Genomic DNA, 16,448 nt, shown 5'->3' with positions numbered 1-16,448 from the left:
GCATCATTTTTGAGTGAATTGCCAAAAGTCAGATTTTTGCTGAAATTGTGACCCCGGGGCTTAGGGATTTTTTTTAAAAAAATCTTTTTCTGCCGGTTAAGTTATTGAGGGCTGATTTCTTGTCCTGTGATAAAAAGCCTTCTGTTTTGACCGCCAAACCTTTCAGGGGAGCATTTGCAAGCGTTTGGCATCATTTTTGAGTGAATTGCCAAAAGTCAGATTTTTGCTGAAATTGTGACCCCGGGGCTTAGGGATTTTTTCAAAAAATCTTTTTCTGCAGGTTAAGTTGTTGAGGGCTGATTTCTTGTCCTGTGATAAAAAGCCTTCTGTTTCGACCGCCAAACCTTTCAGGGGAGCATTTGCAAGCGTTTGGCATCATTTTTGAGTGAATTGGAGAAAGTCAGATTTTTGCTGAAATTGTGACCCCGGGGCTTAGGGATTTTTTCAAAAAATCTTTGTCTGCAGGTTAAGTTGTTGAGGGCTGATTTCTTGTCCTGTGATAAAAAGCCTTCTGTTTTGACCGCCAAACCTTTCAGGGGAGCATTTGCAAGCGTTTGGCATCATTTCTGAGTGAATTGGAGAAAGTCACATTTTGGCTGAAATTGTGACCCCGGGGCTTAGGGATTTTTTCAAAAAATCTTTTTCTGCCGGTTAAGTTGTTGATGGCTGATTTCTTGTCCTCTGATAAAAAGCCTTCTGTTTCGACCGCCAAACCTTTCAGGGGAGCATGTGCAAGCGTTTGGCATCATTTTTGAGTGAATTGGAGAAAGTCAGATTTTTGCTGAAAATGTGACCCCGGGGCTTAGGGATTCTTTCAAAAAATCTTTTTCTGCAGGTTAAGTTGTTGAGGGCTGATTTCTTGTCCTGTGATAAAAAGCCTTCTGTTTCGCCCGCCAAACCTTTCAGGGGAGCATTTTCAAGCGTTTGGCATCATTTTTGAGTGAATTGGAGAAAGTCAGATTTTTGCTGAAATTGTGACCTCGGGGCTTAGGGATTTTTTCAAAAAATACTTTTTCCGGCGGTTAAGTTGTTGAGGGCTGATTTCTTGTCCTGTGATAAAAAGCCTTCTGTTTTGACCGCCAAGCCTTTCAGGGGAGCATTTGCAAGCGTTTGGCATCATTTCTGAGTGAATTGGAGAAAGTCACATTTTGGCTGAAATTGTGACCCCGGGGCTTAGGGATTCTTTCAAAAAATCTTTTTCTGCAGGTTAAGTTGTTGAGGGCTGATTTCTTGTCCTGTGATAAGAAGCCTTCTGTTTCGACCGCCAAACCTTTCAGGGGAGCATTTGCAAGCGTTTGGCATCATTTTTGAGTGAATTGGAGAAAGTCAGATTTTTGCTGAAATTGTGACCCCGGGGCTTAGGGATTTTTTCAAAAAAAAACTTTTTCCGGCCTTTAAGTTGTTGAGGGCTGATTTCTTGTCCTGTGATAAAAAGCCTTCTGTTTCGACCGCCAAACCTTTCAGGGGAGCATTTGCAAGCGTTTGGCATCATTTTTGAGTGAATTGCCAAAAGTCAGATTTTTGCTGAAATTGTGACCCCGGGGCTTAGGGATTTTTTCAAAAAATCTTTTTCCGGCCGTTAAGTTGTTGAGGGCTGATTTCTTGTCCTGTGATAAAAAGCCTTCTGTTTCGACCGCCAAAGCTTTCAGGGGAGCATTTGCAAGCCTTTGGCATCATTTTTGAGTGAATTGGAGAAAGTCAGATTTTTGCTGAAATTGTGACCCCGGGGCTTAGGGATTTTTTCAAAAAAACCTTTTTGTGGCGGTTAAGTTGTTGAGGGCTGATTTCTTGTCCTGTGATAAAAAGCCTTCTGTTTCGACCGCCAAACCTTTCAGGGGAGCATTTGCAAGCCTTTGGCATCATTTTTGCGTGAATTGCCAAAAGTCAGATTTTTGCTTAAATTGTGACCCCGGGGCTTAGGGATTTTTTCAAAAAAATCTTTTTCTGCAGGTTAAGTTGTTGAGGGCTGATTTCTTGTCCTGTGATAAAAAGCCTTCTGTTTCGACCGCCAAAGCTTTCAGGGGAGCATTTGCAAGCCTTTGGCATCATTTTTGAGTGAATTGGAGAAAGTCAGATTTTTGCTGAAATTGTGACCCCGGGGCTTAGGGATTTTTTCAAAAAAACCTTTTTCCGGCGGTTAAGCTGTTGAGGGCTGATTTCTTGTCCTGTGATAAAAAGCCTTCTGTTTCAACCGCCAAAACTTTCAGGGGAGCATTTGCAAGCCTTTGGCATCATTTTTGCGTGAATTGCCAAAAGTCAGATTTTTGCTGAAATTGTGACCCCGGGGCTTAGGGATTTTTTCAAAAAAACCTTTTTCCGGCGGTTAAGTTGTTGAGGGCTGATTTCTTGTCCTGTGATAAAAAGCCTTCTGTTTCGACCGCCAAACCTTTCAGGGGAGCATTTGCAAGCGTTTGGCATCATTTTTGAGTGAATTGGAGAAAGTCAGATTTTTGCTGAAATTGTGACCCCGGGGCTTAGGGATTTTTTCAAAAAATCTTTTTCTGCAGGTTAAGTTGTTGAGGGTTGATTTCTTGTCCTGTGATAAAAAGCCTTCTGTTTTGACCGCCAAACCTTTCAGGGGAGCATTTGCAAGCGTTTGGCATCATTTTTGAGTGAATTGCCAAAAGTCAGATTTTTGCTGAAATTGTGACCCCGGGGCTTAGGGATTTTTTCAAAAAATCTTTTTCTGCAGGTTAAGTTGTTGAGGGCTGATTTCTTGTCCTGTGATAAAAAGCCTTCTGTTTTGACCGCCAAACCTTTCAGGGGAGCATTTGCAAGCGTTTGGCATCATTTTTGAGTGAATTGAAGAAAGTCAGATTTTTGCTGAAATTGTGACCCCGGGGCTTAGGGATTTTTTCAAAAAAACCTTTTTCAGGCGGTTAAGTTGTTGAGGGCTGATTTCTTGTCCTGTGATAAAAAGCCTTCTGTTTTGACCGCCAAACCTTTCAGGGGAGCATTTGCAAGCGTTTGGCATCATTTTTGAGTGAATTGGAGAAAGTCAGATTTTTGCTGAAATTGTGACCCCGGGGCTTAGGGATTTTTTCAAAAAATCTTTTTCTGCAGGTTAAGTTGTTGAGGGCTGATTTCTTGTCCTGTGATAAAAAGCCTTCTGTTTCGACCGCCAAACCTTTCAGGGGAGCATTTGCAAGCGTTTGGCATCATTTTTGAGTGAATTGGAGAAAGTCACATTTTGGCTGAAATTCTGACCCTGGGGCTTAGGGATTTTTTCAAAAAATATTTTTCTGCCGGTTAAGTTGTTGAGGGCTGATTTCTCGTCCTGTGATAAAAAGCCTTCTGTTTTGACCGCCAAACCTTTCAGGGGAGCATTTGCAAGCGTTTGGCATCATTTTTGAGTGAATTGGAGAAAGTCAGATTTTTGCTGAAATTGTGACCCCGGGGCTTAGGGATTTTTTCAAAAAAATCTTTTTCTGCCGGTTAAGTTGTTGAGGGCTGATTTCTTGTCCTGTGATAAAAAGCCTTCTGTTTCGACCGCCAAACCTTTCAGGGGAGCATTTACAAGCGTTTGGCATCATTTTTGAGTGAATTGCCAAAAGTCAGATTTTTGCTGAAATTGTGACCCCGGGGCTTAGGGATTTTTTCAAAAAAATCTTTTTCTGCCGGTTAAGTTGTTGAGGGCTGATTTCTTGTCCTGTGATAAAAAGCCTTCTGTTTCGACCGCCAAACCTTTCAGGGGAGCATTTGCAAGCGTTTGGCATCATTTTTGAGTGAATTGCCAAAAGTCAGATTTTTGCTGAAATTGTGACCCCGGGGCTTAGGGATTTTTTCAAAAAATCTTTTTCTGCAGGTTAAGTTGTTGAGGGCTGATTTCTTGTCCTGTGATAAAAAGCCTTCTGTTTCGACCGCCAAACCTTTCAGGGGAGCATTTGCAAGCGTTTGGCATCATTTTTGAGTGAATTGGAGAAAGTCAGATTTTTGCTGAAATTGTGACCCCGGGGCTTAGGGATTTTTTCAAAAAATCTTTGTCTGCAGGTTAAGTTGTTGAGGGCTGATTTCTTGTCCTGTGATAAAAAGCCTTCTGTTTTGACCGCCAAACCTTTCAGGGGAGCATTTGCAAGCGTTTGGCATCATTTCTGAGTGAATTGGAGAAAGTCACATTTTGGCTGAAATTGTGACCCCGGGGCTTAGGGATTTTTTCAAAAAATCTTTTTCTGCCGGTTAAGTTGTTGATGGCTGATTTCTTGTCCTCTGATAAAAAGCCTTCTGTTTCGACCGCCAAACCTTTCAGGGGAGCATGTGCAAGCGTTTGGCATCATTTTTGAGTGAATTGGAGAAAGTCAGATTTTTGCTGAAAATGTGACCCCGGGGCTTAGGGATTCTTTCAAAAAATCTTTTTCTGCAGGTTAAGTTGTTGAGGGCTGATTTCTTGTCCTGTGATAAAAAGCCTTCTGTTTCGCCCGCCAAACCTTTCAGGGGAGCATTTTCAAGCGTTTGGCATCATTTTTGAGTGAATTGGAGAAAGTCAGATTTTTGCTGAAATTGTGACCTCGGGGCTTAGGGATTTTTTCAAAAAATACTTTTTCCGGCGGTTAAGTTGTTGAGGGCTGATTTCTTGTCCTGTGATAAAAAGCCTTCTGTTTTGACCGCCAAGCCTTTCAGGGGAGCATTTGCAAGCGTTTGGCATCATTTCTGAGTGAATTGGAGAAAGTCACATTTTGGCTGAAATTGTGACCCCGGGGCTTAGGGATTCTTTCAAAAAATCTTTTTCTGCAGGTTAAGTTGTTGAGGGCTGATTTCTTGTCCTGTGATAAGAAGCCTTCTGTTTCGACCGCCAAACCTTTCAGGGGAGCATTTGCAAGCGTTTGGCATCATTTTTGAGTGAATTGGAGAAAGTCAGATTTTTGCTGAAATTGTGACCCCGGGGCTTAGGGATTTTTTCAAAAAAAAACTTTTTCCGGCCTTTAAGTTGTTGAGGGCTGATTTCTTGTCCTGTGATAAAAAGCCTTCTGTTTCGACCGCCAAACCTTTCAGGGGAGCATTTGCAAGCGTTTGGCATCATTTTTGAGTGAATTGCCAAAAGTCAGATTTTTGCTGAAATTGTGACCCCGGGGCTTAGGGATTTTTTCAAAAAATCTTTTTCCGGCCGTTAAGTTGTTGAGGGCTGATTTCTTGTCCTGTGATAAAAAGCCTTCTGTTTCGACCGCCAAAGCTTTCAGGGGAGCATTTGCAAGCCTTTGGCATCATTTTTGAGTGAATTGGAGAAAGTCAGATTTTTGCTGAAATTGTGACCCCGGGGCTTAGGGATTTTTTCAAAAAAACCTTTTTGTGGCGGTTAAGTTGTTGAGGGCTGATTTCTTGTCCTGTGATAAAAAGCCTTCTGTTTCGACCGCCAAACCTTTCAGGGGAGCATTTGCAAGCCTTTGGCATCATTTTTGCGTGAATTGCCAAAAGTCAGATTTTTGCTTAAATTGTGACCCCGGGGCTTAGGGATTTTTTCAAAAAAATCTTTTTCTGCAGGTTAAGTTGTTGAGGGCTGATTTCTTGTCCTGTGATAAAAAGCCTTCTGTTTCGACCGCCAAAGCTTTCAGGGGAGCATTTGCAAGCCTTTGGCATCATTTTTGAGTGAATTGGAGAAAGTCAGATTTTTGCTGAAATTGTGACCCCGGGGCTTAGGGATTTTTTCAAAAAAACCTTTTTCCGGCGGTTAAGCTGTTGAGGGCTGATTTCTTGTCCTGTGATAAAAAGCCTTCTGTTTCAACCGCCAAAACTTTCAGGGGAGCATTTGCAAGCCTTTGGCATCATTTTTGCGTGAATTGCCAAAAGTCAGATTTTTGCTGAAATTGTGACCCCGGGGCTTAGGGATTTTTTCAAAAAAACCTTTTTCCGGCGGTTAAGTTGTTGAGGGCTGATTTCTTGTCCTGTGATAAAAAGCCTTCTGTTTCGACCGCCAAACCTTTCAGGGGAGCATTTGCAAGCGTTTGGCATCATTTTTGAGTGAATTGGAGAAAGTCAGATTTTTGCTGAAATTGTGACCCCGGGGCTTAGGGATTTTTTCAAAAAATCTTTTTCTGCAGGTTAAGTTGTTGAGGGTTGATTTCTTGTCCTGTGATAAAAAGCCTTCTGTTTTGACCGCCAAACCTTTCAGGGGAGCATTTGCAAGCGTTTGGCATCATTTTTGAGTGAATTGCCAAAAGTCAGATTTTTGCTGAAATTGTGACCCCGGGGCTTAGGGATTTTTTCAAAAAATCTTTTTCTGCAGGTTAAGTTGTTGAGGGCTGATTTCTTGTCCTGTGATAAAAAGCCTTCTGTTTTGACCGCCAAACCTTTCAGGGGAGCATTTGCAAGCGTTTGGCATCATTTTTGAGTGAATTGAAGAAAGTCAGATTTTTGCTGAAATTGTGACCCCGGGGCTTAGGGATTTTTTCAAAAAAACCTTTTTCAGGCGGTTAAGTTGTTGAGGGCTGATTTCTTGTCCTGTGATAAAAAGCCTTCTGTTTTGACCGCCAAACCTTTCAGGGGAGCATTTGCAAGCGTTTGGCATCATTTTTGAGTGAATTGGAGAAAGTCAGATTTTTGCTGAAATTGTGACCCCGGGGCTTAGGGATTTTTTCAAAAAATCTTTTTCTGCAGGTTAAGTTGTTGAGGGCTGATTTCTTGTCCTGTGATAAAAAGCCTTCTGTTTCGACCGCCAAACCTTTCAGGGGAGCATTTGCAAGCGTTTGGCATCATTTTTGAGTGAATTGGAGAAAGTCACATTTTGGCTGAAATTCTGACCCTGGGGCTTAGGGATTTTTTCAAAAAATCTTTTTCTGCCGGTTAAGTTGTTGAGGGCTGATTTCTCGTCCTGTGATAAAAAGCCTTCTGTTTTGACCGCCAAACCTTTCAGGGGAGCATTTGCAAGCGTTTGGCATCATTTTTGAGTGAATTGGAGAAAGTCAGATTTTTGCTGAAATTGTGACCCCGGGGCTTAGGGATTTTTTCAAAAAAATCTTTTTCTGCCGGTTAAGTTGTTGAGGGCTGATTTCTTGTCCTGTGATAAAAAGCCTTCTGTTTCGACCGCCAAACCTTTCAGGGGAGCATTTACAAGCGTTTGGCATCATTTTTGAGTGAATTGCCAAAAGTCAGATTTTTGCTGAAATTGTGACCCCGGGGCTTAGGGATTTTTTCAAAAAAATCTTTTTCTGCCGGTTAAGTTGTTGAGGGCTGATTTCTTGTCCTGTGATAAAAAGCCTTCTGTTTCGACCGCCAAACCTTTCAGGGGAGCATTTGCAAGCGTTTGGCATCATTTTTGAGTGAATTGCCAAAAGTCAGATTTTTGCTGAAATTGTGACCCCGGGGCTTAGGGATTTTTTCAAAAAATCTTTTTCTGCAGGTTAAGTTGTTGAGGGCTGATTTCTTGTCCTGTGATAAAAAGCCTTCTGTTTCGACCGCCAAACCTTTCAGGGGAGCATTTGCAAGCGTTTGGCATCATTTTTGAGTGAATTGCCAAAAGTCAGATTTTTGCTGAAATTGTGACCCCGGGGCTTAGGGATTTTTTCAAAAAATCTTTTTCCGGCCGTTAAGTTGTTGAGGGCTGATTTCTTGTCCTGTGATAAAAAGACTTCTGTTTTGACCGCCAAACCTTTCAGGGGAGCATTTGCAAGCGTTTGGCATCATTTTTGAGTGAATTGGAGAAAGTCAGATTTTTGCTGAAATTGTGACCCCGGGGCTTAGGGATTTTTTCAAAAAATCTTTTTCTGCAGGTTAAGTTGTTGAGGGCTGATTTCTTGTCCTGTGATAAAAAGCCTTCTGTTTTGACCGCCAAACCTTTCAGGGGAGCATTTGCAAGCGTTTGGCATCATTTCTGAGTGAATTGGAGAAAGTCACATTTTGGCTGAAATTGTGACCCCGGGGCTTAGGGATTTTTTCAAAAAATCTTTTTCTGCCGGTTAAGTTGTTGAGGGCTGATTTCTTGTCCTCTGATAAAAAGCCTTCTGTTTCGACCGCCAAACCTTTCAGGGGAGCATGTGCAAGCGTTTGGCATCATTTTTGAGTGAATTGGAGAAAGTCAGATTTTTGCTGAAAATGTGACCCCGGGGCTTAGGGATTCTTTCAAAAAATCTTTTTCTGCAGGTTAAGTTGTTGAGGGCTGATTTCTTGTCCTGTGATAAAAAGCCTTCTGTTTCGCCCGCCAAACCTTTCAGGGGAGCATTTTCAAGCGTTTGGCATCATTTTCGAGTGAATTGGAGAAAGTCAGATTTTTGCTGAAATTGTGACCTCGGGGCTTAGGGATTTTTTCAAAAAATACTTTTTCCGGCGGTTAAGTTGTTGAGGGCTGATTTCTTGTCCTGTGATAAAAAGCCTTCTGTTTCGACCGCCAAACCTTTCAGGGGAGCATTTGCAAGCGTTTGGCATCATTTTTGAGTGAATTGCCAAAAGTCAGATTTTTGCTGAAATTGTGACCCCGGGGCTTAGGGATTTTTTCAAAAAATCTTTTTCTGCAGGTTAAGTTGTTGAGGGCTGATTTCTTGTCCTGTGATAAAAAGCCTTCTGTTTTGACCGCCAAGCCTTTCAGGGGAGCATTTGCAAGCGTTTGGCATCATTTCTGAGTGAATTGGAGAAAGTCACATTTTGGCTGAAATTGTGACCTCGGGGCTTAGGGATTCTTTCAAAAAATCTTTTTCTGCAGGTTAAGTTGTTGAGGGCTGATTTCTTGTCCTGTGATAAAAAGCCTTCTGTTTCGACCGCCAAACCTTTCAGGGGAGCATTTGCAAGCGTTTGGCATCATTTTTGAGTGAATTGGAGAAAGTCAGATTTTTGCTGAAATTGTGACCCCGGGGCTTAGGGATTTTTTCAAAAAAAAACTTTTTCCGGCCGTTAAGTTGTTGAGGGCTGATTTCTTGTCCTGTGATAAAAAGCCTTCTGTTTCGACCGCCAAACCTTTCAGGGGAGCATTTGCAAGCGTTTGGCATCATTTTTGAGTGAATTGCCAAAAGTCAGATTTTTGCTGAAATTGTGACCCCGGGGCTTAGGGATTTTTTCAAAAAATCTTTTTCCGGCCGTTAAGTTGTTGAGGGCTGATTTCTTGTCCTGTGATAAAAAGCCTTCTGTTTCGACCGCCAAAGCTTTCAGGGGAGCATTTGCAAGCCTTTGGCATCATTTTTGCGTGAATTGCCAAAAGTCAGATTTTTGCTTAAATTGTGACCCCGGGGCTTAGGGATTTTTTCAAAAAAATCTTTTTCTGCAGGTTAAGTTGTTGAGGGCTGATTTCTTGTCCTGTGATAAAAAGCCTTCTGTTTCGACCGCCAAAGCTTTCAGGGGAGCATTTGCAAGCCTTTGGCATCATTTTTGAGTGAATTGGAGAAAGTCAGATTTTTGCTGAAATTGTGACCCTGGGGCTTAGGGATTTTTTCAAAAAAACCTTTTTCCGGCGGTTAAGCTGTTGAGGGCTGATTTCTTGTCCTGTGATAAAAAGCCTTCTGTTTCAACCGCCAAAACTTTCAGGGGAGCATTTGCAAGCCTTTGGCATCATTTTTGCGTGAATTGCCAAAAGTCAGATTTTGGCTGAAATTGTGACCCCGGGGCTTAGGGATTTTTTCAAAAAAACTTTTTCTGCAGGTTAAGTTGATGAGGGCTGATTTCTTGTCCTGAGATAAAAAGCCTTCTGTTTCGACCGCCAAACCTTTCAGGGGAGCATTTGCAAGCCTTTGGCATCATTTTTGAGTGAATTGGAGAAAGTCAGATTTTTGCTGAAATTGTGACCCCGGGGCTTAGGGATTTTTTCAAAAAAACCTTTTTCCGGCGGTTAAGTTGTTGAGGGCTGATTTCTTGTCCTGTGATAAAAAGCCTTCTGTTTCGACCGCCAAAGCTTTCAGGGGAGCATTTGCAAGCCTTTGGCATCATTTTTGAGTGAATTGGAGAAAGTCAGATTTTTGCTGAAATTGTGACCCCGGGGCTTAGGGATTTTTTCAAAAAAACCGTTTTCCGGCGGTTAAGTTGTTGAGGGCTGATTTCTTGTCCTGAGATAAAAAGCCTTCTGTTTCGACCGCCAAACCTTTCAGGAGAGCATTTGCAAGCGTTTGGCATCATTTTTGCGTGAATTGCCAAAAGTCAGTTTTTTTCTAAAATTGTGACCCCGGGGCTTAGGGATTTTTTCAAAAAATCTTTTTTTCTGCAGGTTTAATTCTTGAGGGCTGATTTCTTGTCCTCTGATAAAAAGCCTTCTGTTTCGACCGCCAAACCTTTCAGGGGAGCATGTGCAAGCGTTTGGCATCATTTTTGAGTGAATTGGAGAAAGTAAGATTTTTGATAAAATTGTGACCCCGGGGCTTAGGGATTTTTTCAAAAAATCTTTTTCTGCAGGTTAAGTTGTTGAGGGCTGATTTCTTGTCCTGTGATAAAAAGCCTTCTGTTTCGACCGCCAAACCTTTCAGGGGAGCATTTGCAAGCGTTTGGCATCATTTTTGAGTGAATTGGAGAAAGTCAGATTTTTGCTGAAATTGTGACCCCGGGGCTTAGGGATTTTTTCAAAAAATCTTTTTCTGCAGGTTAAGTTGTTGAGGGTTGATTTCTTGTCCTGTGATAAAAAGCCTTCTGTTTTGACCGCCAAACCTTTCAGGGGAGCATTTGCAAGCGTTTGGCATCATTTTTGAGTGAATTGCCAAAAGTCAGATTTTTGCTGAAATTGTGACCCCGGGGCTTAGGGATTTTTTCAAAAAATCTTTTTCTGCAGGTTAAGTTGTTGAGGGCTGATTTCTTGTCCTGTGATAAAAAGCCTTCTGTTTTGACCGCCAAACCTTTCAGGGGAGCATTTGCAAGCGTTTGGCATCATTTTTGAGTGAATTGAAGAAAGTCAGATTTTTGCTGAAATTGTGACCCCGGGGCTTAGGGATTTTTTCAAAAAACCTTTTTCAGGCGGTTAAGTTGTTGAGGGCTGATTTCTTGTCCTGTGATAAAAAGCCTTCTGTTTTGACCGCCAAACCTTTCAGGGGAGCATTTGCAAGCGTTTGGCATCATTTTTGAGTGAATTGGAGAAAGTCAGATTTTTGCTGAAATTGTGACCCCGGGGCTTAGGGATTTTTTCAAAAAATCTTTTTCTGCAGGTTAAGTTGTTGAGGGCTGATTTCTTGTCCTGTGATAAAAAGCCTTCTGTTTCGACCGCCAAACCTTTCAGGGGAGCATTTGCAAGCGTTTGGCATCATTTTTGAGTGAATTGGAGAAAGTCACATTTTGGCTGAAATTCTGACCCTGGGGCTTAGGGATTTTTTCAAAAATCTTTTTCTGCCGGTTAAGTTGTTGAGGGCTGATTTCTCGTCCTGTGATAAAAAGCCTTCTGTTTTGACCGCCAAACCTTTCAGGGGAGCATTTGCAAGCGTTTGGCATCATTTTTGAGTGAATTGGAGAAAGTCAGATTTTTGCTGAAATTGTGACCCCGGGGCTTAGGGATTTTTCAAAAAAATCTTTTTTTGCCGGTTAAGTTGTTGAGGGCTGATTTCTTGTCCTGTGATAAAAAGCCTTCTGTTTCGACCGCCAAACCTTTCAGGGGAGCATTTGCAAGCGTTTGGCATCATTTTTGAGTGAATTGCCAAAAGTCAGATTTTTGCTGAAATTGTGACCCCGGGGCTTAGGGATTTTTTCAAAAAATCTTTTTCTGCCGGTTAAGTTGTTGAGGGCTGATTTCTTGTCCTGTGATAAAAAGCCTTCTGTTTCGACCGCCAAACCTTTCAGGGGAGCATTTGCAAGCGTTTGGAATCATTTTTGAGTGAATTGCCAAAAGTCAGATTTTTGCTGAAATTGTGACCCCGGGGCTTAGGGATTTTTTCAAAAAATCTTTTTCTGCAGGTTAAGTTGTTGAGGGCTGATTTCTTGTCCTGTGATAAAAAGCCTTCTGTTTCGACCGCCAAACCTTTCAGGGGAGCATTTGCAAGCGTTTGGCATCATTTTTGAGTGAATTGCCAAAAGTCAGATTTTTGCTGAAATTGTGACCCCGGGGCTTAGGGATTTTTTCAAAAAATCTTTTTCCGGCCGTTAAGTTGTTGAGGGCTGATTTCTTGTCCTGTGATAAAAAGACTTCTGTTTTGACCGCCAAACCTTTCAGGGGAGCATTTGCAAGCGTTTGGCATCATTTTTGAGTGAATTGGAGAAAGTCAGATTTTTTCTGAAATTGTGACCCCGGGGCTTAGGGATTTTTCAAAAAATCTTTTTCTGCAGGTTAAGTTATTGAGGGCTGATTTCTTGTCCTGTGATAAAAAGCCTTCTTTGCCCCACTTGCGGGAGCATTTAGACGTTTGGCATCATTTCTGAGTGAATTGGAGAAAATCATTTTGGCTGAAATGGACCGTAGGGATTTTTTCAAAAATCTTTTTCTGCCGGTTAAGTTGTTGAGGCTGATTTCTTGTCCTCTGATAAAAAGCCTTCTTGTTTCGACAAACTTTAGGCATGTGCAAGCGTTTGGCATCATTTTGAGTGAATTGGAGAAAGTCAGATTTTTGCTGAAAATGTGACCCCGGGGCTTAGGGATTCTTTCAAAAAACTTTTTCTGCAGGTTAAGTTGTTGAGGGCTGATTTTCCTGTCTGTGAAAAAAGCCTTCTGTTTGCGCCAACATTCAGAGGCATCATTTTTGAGTGAATTGGAGAAAGTCAGATTTTTGCTGAAATTGTGACCTCGGGGCTTAGGGATTTTTTCAAAAAATACTTTTTCCGGCGGTTAAGTTGTTGAGGGCTGATTTCTTGTCCTGTGATAAAAAGCCTTCTGTTTCGACCGCCAAACCTTTCAGGGGAGCATTTGCAAGCGTTTGGCATCATTTTTGAGTGAATTGCCAAAAGTCAGATTTTTGCTGAAATTGTGACCCCGGGGCTTAGGGATTTTTTCAAAAAATCTTTTTCCGGCCGTTAAGTTGTTGAGGGCTGATTTCTTGTCCTGTGATAAAAAGACTTCTGTTTTGACCGCCAAACCTTTCAGGGGAGCATTTGCAAGCGTTTGGCATCATTTTTGAGTGAATTGGAGAAAGTCAGATTTTTGCTGAAATTGTGACCCCGGGGCTTAGGGATTTTTTCAAAAAATCTTTTTCTGCAGGTTAAGTTGTTGAGGGCTGATTTCTTGTCCTGTGATAAAAAGCCTTCTGTTTTGACCGCCAAGCCTTTCAGGGGAGCATTTGCAAGCGTTTGGCATCATTTCTGAGTGAATTGGAGAAAGTCACATTTTGGCTGAAATTGTGACCTCGGGGCTTAGGGATTCTTTCAAAAATCTTTTTCTGCAGGTTAAGTTGTTGAGGGCTGATTTCTTGTCCTGTGATAAAAAGCCTTCTGTTTCGACCGCCAAACCTTTCAGGGGAGCATTTGCAAGCGTTTGGCATCATTTTTGAGTGAATTGGAGAAAGTCAGATTTTTGCTGAAATTGTGACCCCGGGGCTTAGGGATTTTTTCAAAAAAAAACTTTTTCCGGCCGTTAAGTTGTTGAGGGCTGATTTCTTGTCCTGTGATAAAAAGCCTTCTGTTTCGACCGCCAAACCTTTCAGGGGAGCATTTGCAAGCGTTTGGCATCATTTTTGAGTGAATTGCCAAAAGTCAGATTTTTGCTGAAATTGTGACCCCGGGGCTTAGGGATTTTTTCAAAAATCTTTTTCCGGCCGTTAAGTTGTTGAGGGCTGATTTCTTGTCCTGTGATAAAAAGCCTTTCAAAAAATCTTTTTCCGGCCGTTAAGTTGTTGAGGGCTGATTTCTTGTCCTGTGATAAAAAGCCTTCTGTTTCGACCGCCAAAGCTTTCAGGGGAGCATTTGCAAGCCTTTGGCATCATTTTTGAGTGAATTGGAGAAAGTCAGATTTTTGCTGAAATTGTGACCCCGGGGCTTAGGGATTTTTTCAAAAAAACCTTTTTGCGGCGGTTAAGTTGTTGAGGGCTGATTTCTTGTCCTGTGATGAAAAGCCTTCTGTTTCGACCGCCAAACCTTTCAGGGGAGCATTTGCAAGCCTTTGGCATCTTTTTTGCGTGAATTGCCAAAAGTCAGATTTTTGCTTAAATTGTGACCCCGGGGCTTAGGGATTTTTTCAAAAAAATCTTTTTCTGCAGGTTAAGTTGTTGAGGGCTGATTTCTTGTCCTGTGATAAAAAGCCTTCTGTTTCGACCGCCAAAGCTTTCAGGGGAGCATTTGCAAGCCTTTGGCATCATTTTTGAGTGAATTGGAGAAAGTCAGATTTTTGCTGAAATTGTGACCCCGGGGCTTAGGGATTTTTTCAAAAAATCTTTTTTTCTGCAGGTTTAATTCTTGAGGGCTGATTTCTTGTCCTCTGATAAAAAGCCTTCTGTTTCGACCGCCAAACCTTTCAGGGGAGCATGTGCAAGCGTTTGGCATCATTTTTGAGTGAATTGGAGAAAGTAAGATTTTTGATAAAATTGTGACCCCGGGGCTTAGGGATTTTTTCAAAAAATCTTTTTCTGCAGGTTAAGTTGTTGAGGGCTGATTTCTTGTCCTGTGATAAAAAGCCTTCTGTTTCGACCGCCAAAACTTTCAGGGGAAGATTTGCACGCCTTTGGCATCATTTTTGCGTGAATTGCCAAAAGTCAGATTTTTGCTGAAATTGTGACCCCGGGGCTTAGGGATTTTTTCAAAAAAACCTTTTTCCGGCGGTTAAGTTGTTGAGGGCTGATTTCTTGTCCTGTGATAAAAAGCCTTCTGTTTCGACCGCCAAACCTTTCAGGGGAGCATTTGCAAGCGTTTGGCATCATTTTTGAGTGAATTGCCAAAAGTCAGATTTTTGCTGAAATTGTGACCCCGGGACTTAGGGATTTTTTCAAAAAATCTTTTTCTGCAGGTTAAGTTGTTGAGGGTTGATTTCTTGTCCTGTGATAAAAAGCCTTCTGTTTCGACCGCCAAACCTTTCAGGGGAGCATTTGCAAGCGTTTGGCATCATTTTTGAGTGAATTGCCAAAAGTCAGATTTTTGCTGAAATTGTGACCCCGGGGCTTAGGGATTTTTTCAAAAAAACCTTTTTCCGGCGGTTAAGTTGTTGAGGGCTGATTTCTTGTCCTGTGATAAAAAGCCTTCTGTTTCGACCGCCAAACCTTTCAGGGGAGCATTTGCAAGCGTTTGGCATCATTTTTGAGTGAATTGGAGAAAGTCAGATTTTTGCTGAAATTGTGACCCCGGGGCTTAGGGATTTTTTCAAAAAATCTTTTTCTGCAGGTTAAGTTGTTGAGGGCTGATTTCTTGTCCTGTGATAAAAAGCCTTCTGTTTCGACCGCCAAAGCTTTCAGGGGAGCATTTGCAAGCCTTTGGCATCATTTTTGAGTGAATTGGAGAAAGTCAGATTTTTGCTGAAATTGTGACCCCGGGGCTTAGGGATTTTTTCAAAAAAACCTTTTTGCGGCGGTTAAGTTGTTGAGGGCTGATTTCTTGTCCTGTGATAAAAAGCCTTCTGTTTCGACCGCCAAACCTTTCAGGGGAGCATTTGCAAGCCTTTGGCATCATTTTTGCGTGAATTGCCAAAAGTCAGATTTTTGCTTAAATTGTGACCCCGGGGCTTAGGGATTTTTTCAAAAAAATCTTTTTCTGCAGGTTAAGTTGTTGAGGGCTGATTTCTTGTCCTGTGATAAAAAGCCTTCTGTTTCGACCGCCAAACCTTTCAGGGGAGCATTTGCAAGCCTTTGGCATCATTTTTGAGTGAATTGGAGAAAGTCAGATTTTTGCTGAAATTGTGACCCCGGGGCTTAGGGATTTTTTCAAAAAAACCTTTTTCCGGCGGTTAAGCTGTTGAGGGCTGATTTCTTGTCCTGTGATAAAAAGCCTTCTGTTTCAACCGCCAAAACTTTCAGCGGAGCATTTGCAAGCCTTTGGCATCATTTTTGCGTGAATTGCCAAAAGTCAGATTTTGGCTGAAATTGTGACCCCGGGGCTTAGGGATTTTTTCAAAAAAACTTTTTCTGCAGGTTAAGTTGATGAGGGCTGATTTCTTGTCCTGTGATAAAAAGCCTTCTGTTTCGACCGCCAAACCTTTCAGGGGAGCATTTGCAAGCCTTTGGCATCATTTTTGAGTGAATTGGAGAAAGTCAGATTTTTGCTGAAATTGTGACCCCGGGGCTTAGGGATTTTTTCAAAAAATCTTTTTCTGCAGGTTAAGTTGTTGAGGGCTGATTTCTTGTCCTGTGATAAAAAGCCTTCTGTTTTGACCGCCAAACCTTTCAGGGGAGCATTTGCAAGCGTTTGGCATCATTTTTGAGTGAATTGGAGAAAGTCACATTTTGGCTGAAATTGTGACCCCGGGGCTTAGGGATTTTTTCAAAAAAACCTTTTTCCGGCGGTTAAGTTGTTGAGGGCTGATTTCTTGTCCTGTGATAAAAAGCCTTCTGTTTCGACCGCCAAACCTTTCAGGGGAGCATTTGCAAGCGTTTGGCATCATTTTTGAGTGAATTGGAGAAAGTCAGATTTTTGCTGAAATTGTGACCCTGCGGCTTAGGGATTTTTTCAAAAAAATCTTTTTCTGCCGGTTAAGTTGTTGAGGGCTGATTTCTTGT

This window comes from Podarcis tiliguerta, assembly GCF_965153285.1.
Source record: "Podarcis tiliguerta genome assembly, chromosome: 11".
Taxonomy (NCBI): Eukaryota; Metazoa; Chordata; class Lepidosauria; order Squamata; family Lacertidae; genus Podarcis; species Podarcis tiliguerta.
Note: the sequence above shows the minus strand (reverse complement) of the source record.